The following is a 14,799-nucleotide window of genomic DNA, read 5'->3' as shown; positions in this document are numbered from 1 at the left end:
AGCAAATCCACTCCCCCACACAGAGACAACACGCGGGCGCGCTCGCACGCGCTCGCGCGGACACACACACACAGACACACACACAGACACAGACACACACGCACGCACACGCACGCGCGCGCACGCACACACACACGCGGCTTGGAGGAGAGCAAGGACGAGATGGATGGAGAGATAGAAACTGAGGGAGGGAGAGAGACAGCGATCGAGAGAGACAGGCGAGGGCGAGAGGGAAGGAGACAGACAGAGAGGCTGAGAAAGAGAGAGGGACAGAGAAAGAGAGAGAGAGAGAGACAGAGAGACAGAGGGAAAACGACAGAAGTAGCGCGAGGTCCAGGGGGAAACCTAGAAGAGAGAGGCGGAGGGAGCTAGAGAGCGAGAGCGATAGAGCCTTAGAGAGGAAGCGCCCGGCTCCGTTAGGCAGCGCCCTCTTGAGCAGGCCGGGGCAGGGTGGAGGGGGCTTGGGCTGCGCCAGAACACGCGGGCCAGGCGGTCCGTGCGAGAGGAGCAACGGAGCGCGGAGACGGGCTTTTTCTTGGATGAATTGCTTGCTTTGGAGGTGGGTTTCGTAGGCTCCTGCCTTTCTTGGCACCTCCCTGTGCTCTGGGTGCCTTGCGGCGGGCCCCGAGATTTGCAGAGCGTGCCCGCCCGTTTGGCGGGAGCCGTGGCCCCGGGCGGGCCCGGAGGCCTGGGTCTCCGGCGTGTCCTCGGGACTGGAGTCGTCGACACGAAGTGGGGGGCATTGGGAATCCCGGGTGCACAGGGACTGTTTTCCTGGTGGCTGGCGAAGCAATGCCCTTCCCCCGGGTAAAGCAGCCCATGCGTTCTGGAGCCGAGGTCTTGGCTGGCGTCTGTGGTTCCTGCTGCCCCTGCCCGCCCCTTCCCCCGGTTTGGAAGGGTGCGACGACGGCGCCCGACGGGTGAATGGAATCGCCTGGGCGTTCCGGGAGCGGGAAGGTACCGCGAACGGCAGGGAACCCGCGGCTGCGCCTTTGGGGTCCGGCCCGCTGCCCTCCCAGGCTGGAGCCGGGCTCCTGGCGGGGCGGCGGCGAGGCGGAAGCGGTGGGATGCTGCTGCCCGGCGTGCAGTAGGGGCGGAGCCCCAGGAGGAGGACCCCGGCTGCGGCTGCGGCGGGGGTGTAGGTGGGCGGTAAAGGGGGAGCAGAGTCAGGGGAGGTTGGCAAGCATGGCGACTGTAGGGGGAAGGGAGGCAGCGGGGAAGCCAAAAGAGCCTACAGCAGGCCGGGCGGGCGCGGTGGCTCCCGCCTGTAATCCCAGCACTCTGGGAGGCCGAGGCGGGTGGATCACGAGGTCAGGAGCTCGAGACCATCCCGGCTGACAGGGTGAAACCCCGTCTCTAGGAAAAATAGAAAAAATTAGCCGGGCGTGGTGGCGGGCGCCTGTAGGCCCAGCTACTCGGGAGGCTGAGGCCGGGGAATGGCGTGAGCCCGGGAGGCGGAGCTTGCAGTGAGCCGAGATGGCGCCACTGCACTCCAGCCTGGGCGACAGAGCGAGACTCCGTCTGGAAGAAAAGGAAAGAAAAAGCAAAAAGCCAAAGAAAAAGCCTACAGCACCCGGTATTCCCAGGCGGTCTCCCATCCAAGTACTAACCAGGCCCGACCCTGCTTAGCTTCCGAGATCAGACGAGATCGGGCGCGTTCAGGGTGGTATGGCCGTAGACGCCGAAGGAGGCGCCTGGCTGCCCCAAGAGCCCGGCCCGGCCCGGCCGTGCCCGCCGGATTGCGGCCGTCACCGCCAGCCCGGGGCCGCGGGGCTCGGATCGGGGACCCCCGAGCCGCTGGCCCGCGGCCTTCCCCCCGGCTCCCGCGCTCCCGAGCTTCCACCACATCGGGCCCGCTCGGAGCAGGGAGTGCTCCGAGGCGTCAGGGCCCAGGGCCCACGATCCTGGGACGCCCTCCGGTCCTCCGCCCTGTCGCGGAGGCAGCGTTCTGGATCCCTCGCCGCACAGGGGCTCCTGCGAGGCCCCCTCTTGCCCCACCCACCCAGAGCCGTCAGGGCTGGCCCAAGGCGAACAGCCGGCGCAGCGGCGCGGGGCCTTTCTCTCACAACGCCCCCACCACGGTCGCTTGTCCCGACCAAGACCCGGCCGGGGGGCAAGAGGGCGTGGGGTGTAGCCGGTCGGGGGGTGGCCCTGTTTTGCCCCGCGCTGGCACTAGAGGCGGCGGCCTGATCTCGGGTGAGAGGGCCTGAGAGAAACCCAGACACACCCCACCACCACCAGGAGCAAATCCACTCCCCCACACAGAGACAACACGCGGGCGCGCTCGCACGCGCTCGCGCGGACACACACACACAGACACACACACAGACACAGACACACACGCACGCACACGCACGCGCGCGCACGCACACACACACGCGGCTTGGAGGAGAGCAAGGACGAGATGGATGGAGAGATAGAAACTGAGGGAGGGAGAGAGACAGCGATCGAGAGAGACAGGCGAGGGCGAGAGGGAAGGAGACAGACAGAGAGGCTGAGAAAGAGAGAGGGACAGAGAAAGAGAGAGAGAGAGAGACAGAGAGACAGAGGGAAAACGACAGAAGTAGCGCGAGGTCCAGGGGGAAACCTAGAAGAGAGAGGCGGAGGGAGCTAGAGAGCGAGAGCGATAGAGCCTTAGAGAGGAAGCGCCCGGCTCCGTTAGGCAGCGCCCTCTTGAGCAGGCCGGGGCAGGGTGGAGGGGGCTTGGGCTGCGCCAGAGCACGCGGGCCAGGCGGTCCGTGCGAGAGGAGCAACGGAGCGCGGAGACGGGCTTTTTCTTGGATGAATTGCTTGCTTTGGAGGTGGGTTTCGTAGGCTCCTGCCTTTCTTGGCACCTCCCTGTGCTCTGGGTGCCTTGCGGCGGGCCCCGAGATTTGCAGAGCGTGCCCGCCCGTTTGGCGGGAGCCGTGGCCCCGGGCGGGCCCGGAGGCCTGGGTCTCCGGCGTGTCCTCGGGACTGGAGTCGTCGACACGAAGTGGGGGGCATTGGGAATCCCGGGTGCACAGGGACTGTTTTCCTGGTGGCTGGCGAAGCAATGCCCTTCCCCCGGGTAAAGCAGCCCATGCGTTCTGGAGCCGAGGTCTTGGCTGGCGTCTGTGGTTCCCGCTGCCCCTGCCCGCCCCTTCCCCCGGTTTGGAAGGGTGCGACGACGGCGCCCGACGGGTGAATGGAATCGCCTGGGCGTTCCGGGAGCGGGAAGGTACCGCGAACGGCAGGGAACCCGCGGCTGCGCCTTTGGGGTCCGGCCCGCTGCCCTCCCAGGCTGGAGCCGGGCTCCTGGCGGGGCGGCGGCGAGGCGGAAGCGGTGGGATGCTGCTGCCCGGCGTGCAGTAGGGGCGGAGCCCCAGGAGGAGGACCCCGGCTGCGGCTGCGGCGGGGGTGTAGGTGGGCGGTAAAGGGGGAGCAGAGTCAGGGGAGGTTGGCAAGCATGGCGACTGTAGGGGGAAGGGAGGCAGCGGGGAAGCCAAAAGAGCCTACAGCAGGCCGGGCGGGCGCGGTGGCTCCCGCCTGTAATCCCAGCACTCTGGGAGGCCGAGGCGGGTGGATCACGAGGTCAGGAGCTCGAGACCATCCCGGCTGACAGGGTGAAACCCCGTCTCTAGGAAAAATAGAAAAAATTAGCCGGGCGTGGTGGCGGGCGCCTGTAGGCCCAGCTACTCGGGAGGCTGAGGCCGGGGAATGGCGTGAGCCCGGGAGGCGGAGCTTGCAGTGAGCCGAGATGGCGCCACTGCACTCCAGCCTGGGCGACAGAGCGAGACTCCGTCTGGAAGAAAAGGAAAGAAAAAGCAAAAAGCCAAAGAAAAAGCCTACAGCACCCGGTATTCCCAGGCGGTCTCCCATCCAAGTACTAACCAGGCCCGACCCTGCTTAGCTTCCGAGATCAGACGAGATCGGGCGCGTTCAGGGTGGTATGGCCGTAGACGCCGAAGGAGGCGCCTGGCTGCCCCAAGAGCCCGGCCCGGCCCGGCCGTGCCCGCCGGATTGCGGCCGTCACCGCCAGCCCGGGGCCGCGGGGCTCGGATCGGGGACCCCCGAGCCGCTGGCCCGCGGCCTTCCCCCCGGCTCCCGCGCTCCCGAGCTTCCACCACATCGGGCCCGCTCGGAGCAGGGAGTGCTCCGAGGCGTCAGGGCCCAGGGCCCACGATCCTGGGACGCCCTCCGGTCCTCCGCCCTGTCGCGGAGGCAGCGTTCTGGATCCCTCGCCGCACAGGGGCTCCTGCGAGGCCCCCTCTTGCCCCACCCACCCAGAGCCGTCAGGGCTGGCCCAAGGCGAACAGCCGGCCCAGCCGCGCGGGGCCTTTCTCTCACAACGCCCCCACCACGGTCGCTTGTCCCGACCAAGACCCGGCCGGGGGGCAAGAGGGCGTGGGGTGTAGCCGGTCGGGGGGTGGCCCTGTTTTGCCCCGCGCTGGCACTAGAGGCGGCGGCCTGATCTCGGGTGAGAGGGCCTGAGAGAAACCCAGACACACCCCACCACCACCAGGAGCAAATCCACTCCCCCACACAGAGACAACACGCGGGCGCGCTCGCACGCGCTCGCGCGGACACACACACACAGACACACACACAGACACAGACACACACGCACGCACACGCACGCGCGCGCACGCACACACACACGCGGCTTGGAGGAGAGCAAGGACGAGATGGATGGAGAGATAGAAACTGAGGGAGGGAGAGAGACAGCGATCGAGAGAGACAGGCGAGGGCGAGAGGGAAGGAGACAGACAGAGAGGCTGAGAAAGAGAGAGGGACAGAGAAAGAGAGAGAGAGAGAGACAGAGAGACAGAGGGAAAACGACAGAAGTAGCGCGAGGTCCAGGGGGAAACCTAGAAGAGAGAGGCGGAGGGAGCTAGAGAGCGAGAGCGATAGAGCCTTAGAGAGGAAGCGCCCGGCTCCGTTAGGCAGCGCCCTCTTGAGCAGGCCGGGGCAGGGTGGAGGGGGCTTGGGCTGCGCCAGAACACGCGGGCCAGGCGGTCCGTGCGAGAGGAGCAACGGAGCGCGGAGACGGGCTTTTTCTTGGATGAATTGCTTGCTTTGGAGGTGGGTTTCGTAGGCTCCTGCCTTTCTTGGCACCTCCCTGTGCTCTGGGTGCCTTGCGGCGGGCCCCGAGATTTGCAGAGCGTGCCCGCCCGTTTGGCGGGAGCCATGGCCCCGGGCGGGCCCGGAGGCCTGGGTCTCCGGCGTGTCCTCGGGACTGGAGTCGTCGACACGAAGTGGGGGGCATTGGGAATCCCGGGTGCACAGGGACTGTTTTCCTGGTGGCTGGCGAAGCAATGCCCTTCCCCCGGGTAAAGCAGCCCATGCGTTCTGGAGCCGAGGTCTTGGCTGGCGTCTGTGGTTCCCGCTGCCCCTGCCCGCCCCTTCCCCCGGTTTGGAAGGGTGCGACGACGGCGCCCGACGGGTGAATGGAATCGCCTGGGCGTTCCGGGAGCGGGAAGGTACCGCGAACGGCAGGGAACCCGCGGCTGCGCCTTTGGGGTCCGGCCCGCTGCCCTCCCAGGCTGGAGCCGGGCTCCTGGCGGGGCGGCGGCGAGGCGGAAGCGGTGGGATGCTGCTGCCCGGCGTGCAGTAGGGGCGGAGCCCCAGGAGGAGGACCCCGGCTGCGGCTGCGGCGGGGGTGTAGGTGGGCGGTAAAGGGGGAGCAGAGTCAGGGGAGGTTGGCAAGCATGGCGACTGTAGGGGGAAGGGAGGCAGCGGGGAAGCCAAAAGAGCCTACAGCAGGCCGGGCGGGCGCGGTGGCTCCCGCCTGTAATCCCAGCACTCTGGGAGGCCGAGGCGGGTGGATCACGAGGTCAGGAGCTCGAGACCATCCCGGCTGACAGGGTGAAACCCCGTCTCTAGGAAAAATAGAAAAAATTAGCCGGGCGTGGTGGCGGGCGCCTGTAGGCCCAGCTACTCGGGAGGCTGAGGCCGGGGAATGGCGTGAGCCCGGGAGGCGGAGCTTGCAGTGAGCCGAGATGGCGCCACTGCACTCCAGCCTGGGCGACAGAGCGAGACTCCGTCTGGAAGAAAAGGAAAGAAAAAGCAAAAAGCCAAAGAAAAAGCCTACAGCACCCAGTATTCCCAGGCGGTCTCCCATCCAAGTACTAACCAGGCCCGACCCTGCTTAGCTTCCGAGATCAGACGAGATCGGGCGCGTTCAGGGTGGTATGGCCGTAGACGCCGAAGGAGGCGCCTGGCTGCCCCAAGAGCCCGGCCCGGCCCGGCCGTGCCCGCCGGATTGCGGCCGTCACCGCCAGCCCGGGGCCGCGGGGCTCGGATCGGGGACCCCCGAGCCGCTGGCCCGCGGCCTTCCCCCCGGCTCCCGCGCTCCCGAGCTTCCACCACATCGGGCCCGCTCGGAGCAGGGAGTGCTCCGAGGCGTCAGGGCCCAGGGCCCACGATCCTGGGACGCCCTCCGGTCCTCCGCCCTGTCGCGGAGGCAGCGTTCTGGATCCCTCGCCGCACAGGGGCTCCTGCGAGGCCCCCTCTTGCCCCACCCACCCAGAGCCGTCAGGGCTGGCCCAAGGCGAACAGCCGGCCCAGCGGCGCGGGGCCTTTCTCTCACAACGCCCCCACCACGGTCGCTTGTCCCGACCAAGACCCGGCCGGGGGGCAAGAGGGCGTGGGGTGTAGCCGGTCGGGGGGTGGCCCTGTTTTGCCCCGCGCTGGCACTAGAGGCGGCGGCCTGATCTCGGGTGAGAGGGCCTGAGAGAAACCCAGACACACCCCACCACCACCAGGAGCAAATCCACTCCCCCACACAGAGACAACACGCGGGCGCGCTCGCACGCGCTCGCGCGGACACACACACACAGACACACACACAGACACAGACACACACGCACGCACACGCACGCGCGCGCACGCACACACACACGCGGCTTGGAGGAGAGCAAGGACGAGATGGATGGAGAGATAGAAACTGAGGGAGGGAGAGAGACAGCGATCGAGAGAGACAGGCGAGGGCGAGAGGGAAGGAGACAGACAGAGAGGCTGAGAAAGAGAGAGGGACAGAGAAAGAGAGAGAGAGAGAGACAGAGAGACAGAGGGAAAACGACAGAAGTAGCGCGAGGTCCAGGGGGAAACCTAGAAGAGAGAGGCGGAGGGAGCTAGAGAGCGAGAGCGATAGAGCCTTAGAGAGGAAGCGCCCGGCTCCGTTAGGCAGCGCCCTCTTGAGCAGGCCGGGGCAGGGTGGAGGGGGCTTGGGCTGCGCCAGAACACGCGGGCCAGGCGGTCCGTGCGAGAGGAGCAACGGAGCGCGGAGACGGGCTTTTTCTTGGATGAATTGCTTGCTTTGGAGGTGGGTTTCGTAGGCTCCTGCCTTTCTTGGCACCTCCCTGTGCTCTGGGTGCCTTGCGGCGGGCCCCGAGATTTGCAGAGCGTGCCCGCCCGTTTGGCGGGAGCCGTGGCCCCGGGCGGGCCCGGAGGCCTGGGTCTCCGGCGTGTCCTCGGGACTGGAGTCGTCGACACGAAGTGGGGGGCATTGGGAATCCCGGGTGCACAGGGACTGTTTTCCTGGTGGCTGGCGAAGCAATGCCCTTCCCCCGGGTAAAGCAGCCCATGCGTTCTGGAGCCGAGGTCTTGGCTGGCGTCTGTGGTTCCCGCTGCCCCTGCCCGCCCCTTCCCCCGGTTTGGAAGGGTGCGACGACGGCGCCCGACGGGTGAATGGAATCGCCTGGGCGTTCCGGGAGCGGGAAGGTACCGCGAACGGCAGGGAACCCGCGGCTGCGCCTTTGGGGTCCGGCCCGCTGCCCTCCCAGGCTGGAGCCGGGCTCCTGGCGGGGCGGCGGCGAGGCGGAAGCGGTGGGATGCTGCTGCCCGGCGTGCAGTAGGGGCGGAGCCCCAGGAGGAGGACCCCGGCTGCGGCTGCGGCGGGGGTGTAGGTGGGCGGTAAAGGGGGAGCAGAGTCAGGGGAGGTTGGCAAGCATGGCGACTGTAGGGGGAAGGGAGGCAGCGGGGAAGCCAAAAGAGCCTACAGCAGGCCGGGCGGGCGCGGTGGCTCCCGCCTGTAATCCCAGCACTCTGGGAGGCCGAGGCGGGTGGATCACGAGGTCAGGAGCTCGAGACCATCCCGGCTGACAGGGTGAAACCCCGTCTCTAGGAAAAATAGAAAAAATTAGCCGGGCGTGGTGGCGGGCGCCTGTAGGCCCAGCTACTCGGGAGGCTGAGGCCGGGGAATGGCGTGAGCCCGGGAGGCGGAGCTTGCAGTGAGCCGAGATGGCGCCACTGCACTCCAGCCTGGGCGACAGAGCGAGACTCCGTCTGGAAGAAAAGGAAAGAAAAAGCAAAAAGCCAAAGAAAAAGCCTACAGCACCCGGTATTCCCAGGCGGTCTCCCATCCAAGTACTAACCAGGCCCGACCCTGCTTAGCTTCCGAGATCAGACGAGATCGGGCGCGTTCAGGGTGGTATGGCCGTAGACGCCGAAGGAGGCGCCTGGCTGCCCCAAGAGCCCGGCCCGGCCCGGCCGTGCCCGCCGGATTGCGGCCGTCACCGCCAGCCCGGGGCCGCGGGGCTCGGATCGGGGACCCCCGAGCCGCTGGCCCGTGGCCTTCCCCCCGGCTCCCGCGCTCCCGAGCTTCCACCACATCGGGCCCGCTCGGAGCAGGGAGTGCTCCGAGGCGTCAGGGCCCAGGGCCCACGATCCTGGGACGCCCTCCGGTCCTCCGCCCTGTCGCGGAGGCAGCGTTCTGGATCCCTCGCCGCACAGGGGCTCCTGCGAGGCCCCCTCTTGCCCCACCCACCCAGAGCCGTCAGGGCTGGCCCAAGGCGAACAGCCGGCCCAGCCGCGCGGGGCCTTTCTCTCACAACGCCCCCACCACGGTCGCTTGTCCCGACCAAGACCCGGCCGGGGGGCAAGAGGGCGTGGGGTGTAGCCGGTCGGGGGGTGGCCCTGTTTTGCCCCGCGCTGGCACTAGAGGCGGCGGCCTGATCTCGGGTGAGAGGGCCTGAGAGAAACCCAGACACACCCCACCACCACCAGGAGCAAATCCACTCCCCCACACAGAGACAACACGCGGGCGCGCTCGCACGCGCTCGCGCGGACACACACACACAGACACACACACAGACACAGACACACACGCACGCACACGCACGCGCGCGCACGCACACACACACGCGGCTTGGAGGAGAGCAAGGACGAGATGGATGGAGAGATAGAAACTGAGGGAGGGAGAGAGACAGCGATCGAGAGAGACAGGCGAGGGCGAGAGGGAAGGAGACAGACAGAGAGGCTGAGAAAGAGAGAGGGACAGAGAAAGAGAGAGAGAGAGAGACAGAGAGACAGAGGGAAAACGACAGAAGTAGCGCGAGGTCCAGGGGGAAACCTAGAAGAGAGAGGCGGAGGGAGCTAGAGAGCGAGAGCGATAGAGCCTTAGAGAGGAAGCGCCCGGCTCCGTTAGGCAGCGCCCTCTTGAGCAGGCCGGGGCAGGGTGGAGGGGGCTTGGGCTGCGCCAGAACACGCGGGCCAGGCGGTCCGTGCGAGAGGAGCAACGGAGCGCGGAGACGGGCTTTTTCTTGGATGAATTGCTTGCTTTGGAGGTGGGTTTCGTAGGCTCCTGCCTTTCTTGGCACCTCCCTGTGCTCTGGGTGCCTTGCGGCGGGCCCCGAGATTTGCAGAGCGTGCCCGCCCGTTTGGCGGGAGCCGTGGCCCCGGGCGGGCCCGGAGGCCTGGGTCTCCGGCGTGTCCTCGGGACTGGAGTCGTCGACACGAAGTGGGGGGCATTGGGAATCCCGGGTGCACAGGGACTGTTTTCCTGGTGGCTGGCGAAGCAATGCCCTTCCCCCGGGTAAAGCAGCCCATGCGTTCTGGAGCCGAGGTCTTGGCTGGCGTCTGTGGTTCCCGCTGCCCCTGCCCGCCCCTTCCCCCGGTTTGGAAGGGTGCGACGACGGCGCCCGACGGGTGAATGGAATCGCCTGGGCGTTCCGGGAGCGGGAAGGTACCGCGAACGGCAGGGAACCCGCGGCTGCGCCTTTGGGGTCCGGCCCGCTGCCCTCCCAGGCTGGAGCCGGGCTCCTGGCGGGGCGGCGGCGAGGCGGAAGCGGTGGGATGCTGCTGCCCGGCGTGCAGTAGGGGCGGAGCCCCAGGAGGAGGACCCCGGCTGCGGCTGCGGCGGGGGTGTAGGTGGGCGGTAAAGGGGGAGCAGAGTCAGGGGAGGTTGGCAAGCATGGCGACTGTAGGGGGAAGGGAGGCAGCGGGGAAGCCAAAAGAGCCTACAGCAGGCCGGGCGGGCGCGGTGGCTCCCGCCTGTAATCCCAGCACTCTGGGAGGCCGAGGCGGGTGGATCACGAGGTCAGGAGCTCGAGACCATCCCGGCTGACAGGGTGAAACCCCGTCTCTAGGAAAAATAGAAAAAATTAGCCGGGCGTGGTGGCGGGCGCCTGTAGGCCCAGCTACTCGGGAGGCTGAGGCCGGGGAATGGCGTGAGCCCGGGAGGCGGAGCTTGCAGTGAGCCGAGATGGCGCCACTGCACTCCAGCCTGGGCGACAGAGCGAGACTCCGTCTGGAAGAAAAGGAAAGAAAAAGCAAAAAGCCAAAGAAAAAGCCTACAGCACCCGGTATTCCCAGGCGGTCTCCCATCCAAGTACTAACCAGGCCCGACCCTGCTTAGCTTCCGAGATCAGACGAGATCGGGCGCGTTCAGGGTGGTATGGCCGTAGACGCCGAAGGAGGCGCCTGGCTGCCCCAAGAGCCCGGCCCGGCCCGGCCGTGCCCGCCGGATTGCGGCCGTCACCGCCAGCCCGGGGCCGCGGGGCTCGGATCGGGGACCCCCGAGCCGCTGGCCCGCGGCCTTCCCCCCGGCTCCCGCGCTCCCGAGCTTCCACCACATCGGGCCCGCTCGGAGCAGGGAGTGCTCCGAGGCGTCAGGGCCCAGGGCCCACGATCCTGGGACGCCCTCCGGTCCTCCGCCCTGTCGCGGAGGCAGCGTTCTGGATCCCTCGCCGCACAGGGGCTCCTGCGAGGCCCCCTCTTGCCCCACCCACCCAGAGCCGTCAGGGCTGGCCCAAGGCGAACAGCCGGCCCAGCCGCGCGGGGCCTTTCTCTCACAACGCCCCCACCACGGTCGCTTGTCCCGACCAAGACCCGGCCGGGGGGCAAGAGGGCGTGGGGTGTAGCCGGTCGGGGGGTGGCCCTGTTTTGCCCCGCGCTGGCACTAGAGGCGGCGGCCTGATCTCGGGTGAGAGGGCCTGAGAGAAACCCAGACACACCCCACCACCACCAGGAGCAAATCCACTCCCCCACACAGAGACAACACGCGGGCGCGCTCGCACGCGCTCGCGCGGACACACACACACAGACACACACACAGACACAGACACACACGCACGCACACGCACGCGCGCGCACGCACACACACACGCGGCTTGGAGGAGAGCAAGGACGAGATGGATGGAGAGATAGAAACTGAGGGAGGGAGAGAGACAGCGATCGAGAGAGACAGGCGAGGGCGAGAGGGAAGGAGACAGACAGAGAGGCTGAGAAAGAGAGAGGGACAGAGAAAGAGAGAGAGAGAGAGACAGAGAGACAGAGGGAAAACGACAGAAGTAGCGCGAGGTCCAGGGGGAAACCTAGAAGAGAGAGGCGGAGGGAGCTAGAGAGCGAGAGCGATAGAGCCTTAGAGAGGAAGCGCCCGGCTCCGTTAGGCAGCGCCCTCTTGAGCAGGCCGGGGCAGGGTGGAGGGGGCTTGGGCTGCGCCAGAGCACGCGGGCCAGGCGGTCCGTGCGAGAGGAGCAACGGAGCGCGGAGACGGGCTTTTTCTTGGATGAATTGCTTGCTTTGGAGGTGGGTTTCGTAGGCTCCTGCCTTTCTTGGCACCTCCCTGTGCTCTGGGTGCCTTGCGGCGGGCCCCGAGATTTGCAGAGCGTGCCCGCCCGTTTGGCGGGAGCCGTGGCCCCGGGCGGGCCCGGAGGCCTGGGTCTCCGGCGTGTCCTCGGGACTGGAGTCGTCGACACGAAGTGGGGGGCATTGGGAATCCCGGGTGCACAGGGACTGTTTTCCTGGTGGCTGGCGAAGCAATGCCCTTCCCCCGGGTAAAGCAGCCCATGCGTTCTGGAGCCGAGGTCTTGGCTGGCGTCTGTGGTTCCCGCTGCCCCTGCCCGCCCCTTCCCCCGGTTTGGAAGGGTGCGACGACGGCGCCCGACGGGTGAATGGAATCGCCTGGGCGTTCCGGGAGCGGGAAGGTACCGCGAACGGCAGGGAACCCGCGGCTGCGCCTTTGGGGTCCGGCCCGCTGCCCTCCCAGGCTGGAGCCGGGCTCCTGGCGGGGCGGCGGCGAGGCGGAAGCGGTGGGATGCTGCTGCCCGGCGTGCAGTAGGGGCGGAGCCCCAGGAGGAGGACCCCGGCTGCGGCTGCGGCGGGGGTGTAGGTGGGCGGTAAAGGGGGAGCAGAGTCAGGGGAGGTTGGCAAGCATGGCGACTGTAGGGGGAAGGGAGGCAGCGGGGAAGCCAAAAGAGCCTACAGCAGGCCGGGCGGGCGCGGTGGCTCCCGCCTGTAATCCCAGCACTCTGGGAGGCCGAGGCGGGTGGATCACGAGGTCAGGAGCTCGAGACCATCCCGGCTGACAGGGTGAAACCCCGTCTCTAGGAAAAATAGAAAAAATTAGCCGGGCGTGGTGGCGGGCGCCTGTAGGCCCAGCTACTCGGGAGGCTGAGGCCGGGGAATGGCGTGAGCCCGGGAGGCGGAGCTTGCAGTGAGCCGAGATGGCGCCACTGCACTCCAGCCTGGGCGACAGAGCGAGACTCCGTCTGGAAGAAAAGGAAAGAAAAAGCAAAAAGCCAAAGAAAAAGCCTACAGCACCCGGTATTCCCAGGCGGTCTCCCATCCAAGTACTAACCAGGCCCGACCCTGCTTAGCTTCCGAGATCAGACGAGATCGGGCGCGTTCAGGGTGGTATGGCCGTAGACGCCGAAGGAGGCACCTGGCTGCCCCAAGAGCCCGGCCCGGCCCGGCCGTGCCCGCCGGATTGCGGCCGTCACCGCCAGCCCGGGGCCGCGGGGCTCGGATCGGGGACCCCCGAGCCGCTGGCCCGCGGCCTTCCCCCCGGCTCCCGCGCTCCCGAGCTTCCACCACATCGGGCCCGCTCGGAGCAGGGAGTGCTCCGAGGCGTCAGGGCCCAGGGCCCACGATCCTGGGACGCCCTCCGGTCCTCCGCCCTGTCGCGGAGGCAGCGTTCTGGATCCCTCGCCGCACAGGGGCTCCTGCGAGGCCCCCTCTTGCCCCACCCACCCAGAGCCGTCAGGGCTGGCCCAAGGCGAACAGCCGGCCCAGCCGCGCGGGGCCTTTCTCTCACAACGCCCCCACCACGGTCGCTTGTCCCGACCAAGACCCGGCCGGGGGGCAAGAGGGCGTGGGGTGTAGCCGGTCGGGGGGTGGCCCTGTTTTGCCCCGCGCTGGCACTAGAGGCGGCGGCCTGATCTCGGGTGAGAGGGCCTGAGAGAAACCCAGACACACCCCACCACCACCAGGAGCAAATCCACTCCCCCACACAGAGACAACACGCGGGCGCGCTCGCACGCGCTCGCGCGGACACACACACACAGACACACACACAGACACAGACACACACGCACGCACACGCACGCGCGCGCACGCACACACACACGCGGCTTGGAGGAGAGCAAGGACGAGATGGATGGAGAGATAGAAACTGAGGGAGGGAGAGAGACAGCGATCGAGAGAGACAGGCGAGGGCGAGAGGGAAGGAGACAGACAGAGAGGCTGAGAAAGAGAGAGGGACAGAGAAAGAGAGAGAGAGAGAGACAGAGAGACAGAGGGAAAACGACAGAAGTAGCGCGAGGTCCAGGGGGAAACCTAGAAGAGAGAGGCGGAGGGAGCTAGAGAGCGAGAGCGATAGAGCCTTAGAGAGGAAGCGCCCGGCTCCGTTAGGCAGCGCCCTCTTGAGCAGGCCGGGGCAGGGTGGAGGGGGCTTGGGCTGCGCCAGAACACGCGGGCCAGGCGGTCCGTGCGAGAGGAGCAACGGAGCGCGGAGACGGGCTTTTTCTTGGATGAATTGCTTGCTTTGGAGGTGGGTTTCGTAGGCTCCTGCCTTTCTTGGCACCTCCCTGTGCTCTGGGTGCCTTGCGGCGGGCCCCGAGATTTGCAGAGCGTGCCCGCCCGTTTGGCGGGAGCCGTGGCCCCGGGCGGGCCCGGAGGCCTGGGTCTCCGGCGTGTCCTCGGGACTGGAGTCGTCGACACGAAGTGGGGGGCATTGGGAATCCCGGGTGCACAGGGACTGTTTTCCTGGTGGCTGGCGAAGCAATGCCCTTCCCCCGGGTAAAGCAGCCCATGCGTTCTGGAGCCGAGGTCTTGGCTGGCGTCTGTGGTTCCCGCTGCCCCTGCCCGCCCCTTCCCCCGGTTTGGAAGGGTGCGACGACGGCGCCCGACGGGTGAATGGAATCGCCTGGGCGTTCCGGGAGCGGGAAGGTACCGCGAACGGCAGGGAACCCGCGGCTGCGCCTTTGGGGTCCGGCCCGCTGCCCTCCCAGGCTGGAGCCGGGCTCCTGGCGGGGCGGCGGCGAGGCGGAAGCGGTGGGATGCTGCTGCCCGGCGTGCAGTAGGGGCGGAGCCCCAGGAGGAGGACCCCGGCTGCGGCTGCGGCGGGGGTGTAGGTGGGCGGTAAAGGGGGAGCAGAGTCAGGGGAGGTTGGCAAGCATGGCGACTGTAGGGGGAAGGGAGGCAGCGGGGAAGCCAAAAGAGCCTACAGCAGGCCGGGCGGGCGCGGTGGCTCCCGCCTGTAATCCCAGCACTCTGGGAGGCCGAGGCGGGTGGATCACGAGGTCAGGAGCTCGAGACCATCCCGGCTGACAGGGTGAA

The 14,799-nt window shown here is 67.6% G+C and overlaps 6 non-coding genes across 6 annotated transcripts; all 6 read right to left on the bottom strand.

Moving 5' to 3' along the window:
- Positions 1-1,561: 1,561 nt before the first annotated feature.
- LOC129395271 (5S ribosomal RNA) lies at positions 1,562-1,680 on the bottom strand. The gene has a single exon (XR_008622763.1). It is a non-coding gene; the product is annotated as a 5S ribosomal RNA (ribosomal RNA).
- Positions 1,681-3,803: 2,123 nt separating this feature from the next.
- LOC129395264 (5S ribosomal RNA) lies at positions 3,804-3,922 on the bottom strand. Its single transcript, XR_008622757.1, has one exon. It is a non-coding gene; the product is annotated as a 5S ribosomal RNA (ribosomal RNA).
- A 2,123-nt stretch (positions 3,923-6,045) lies between these two features.
- LOC129395257 (5S ribosomal RNA) lies at positions 6,046-6,164 on the bottom strand. The gene has a single exon (XR_008622751.2). It is a non-coding gene; the product is annotated as a 5S ribosomal RNA (ribosomal RNA).
- A 2,123-nt stretch (positions 6,165-8,287) lies between these two features.
- Positions 8,288-8,406, bottom strand: LOC129395250 (5S ribosomal RNA). The gene has a single exon (XR_008622745.1). It is a non-coding gene; the product is annotated as a 5S ribosomal RNA (ribosomal RNA).
- A 2,123-nt stretch (positions 8,407-10,529) lies between these two features.
- On the bottom strand, positions 10,530-10,648 carry LOC129395242 (5S ribosomal RNA). The gene has a single exon (XR_008622735.1). It is a non-coding gene; the product is annotated as a 5S ribosomal RNA (ribosomal RNA).
- A 2,123-nt stretch (positions 10,649-12,771) lies between these two features.
- LOC129395237 (5S ribosomal RNA) lies at positions 12,772-12,890 on the bottom strand. The gene has a single exon (XR_008622731.1). It is a non-coding gene; the product is annotated as a 5S ribosomal RNA (ribosomal RNA).
- Between the last annotated feature and the right edge of the window lie 1,909 nt (positions 12,891-14,799).

The sequence above is a fragment of the Pan paniscus genome, chromosome 1 (assembly GCF_029289425.2).
Source record: "Pan paniscus chromosome 1, NHGRI_mPanPan1-v2.0_pri, whole genome shotgun sequence".
Lineage (NCBI taxonomy): Eukaryota > Metazoa > Chordata > Mammalia > Primates > Hominidae > Pan > Pan paniscus.
Note: the sequence above shows the minus strand (reverse complement) of the source record. Positions and strands in the feature narration are given on the sequence as shown.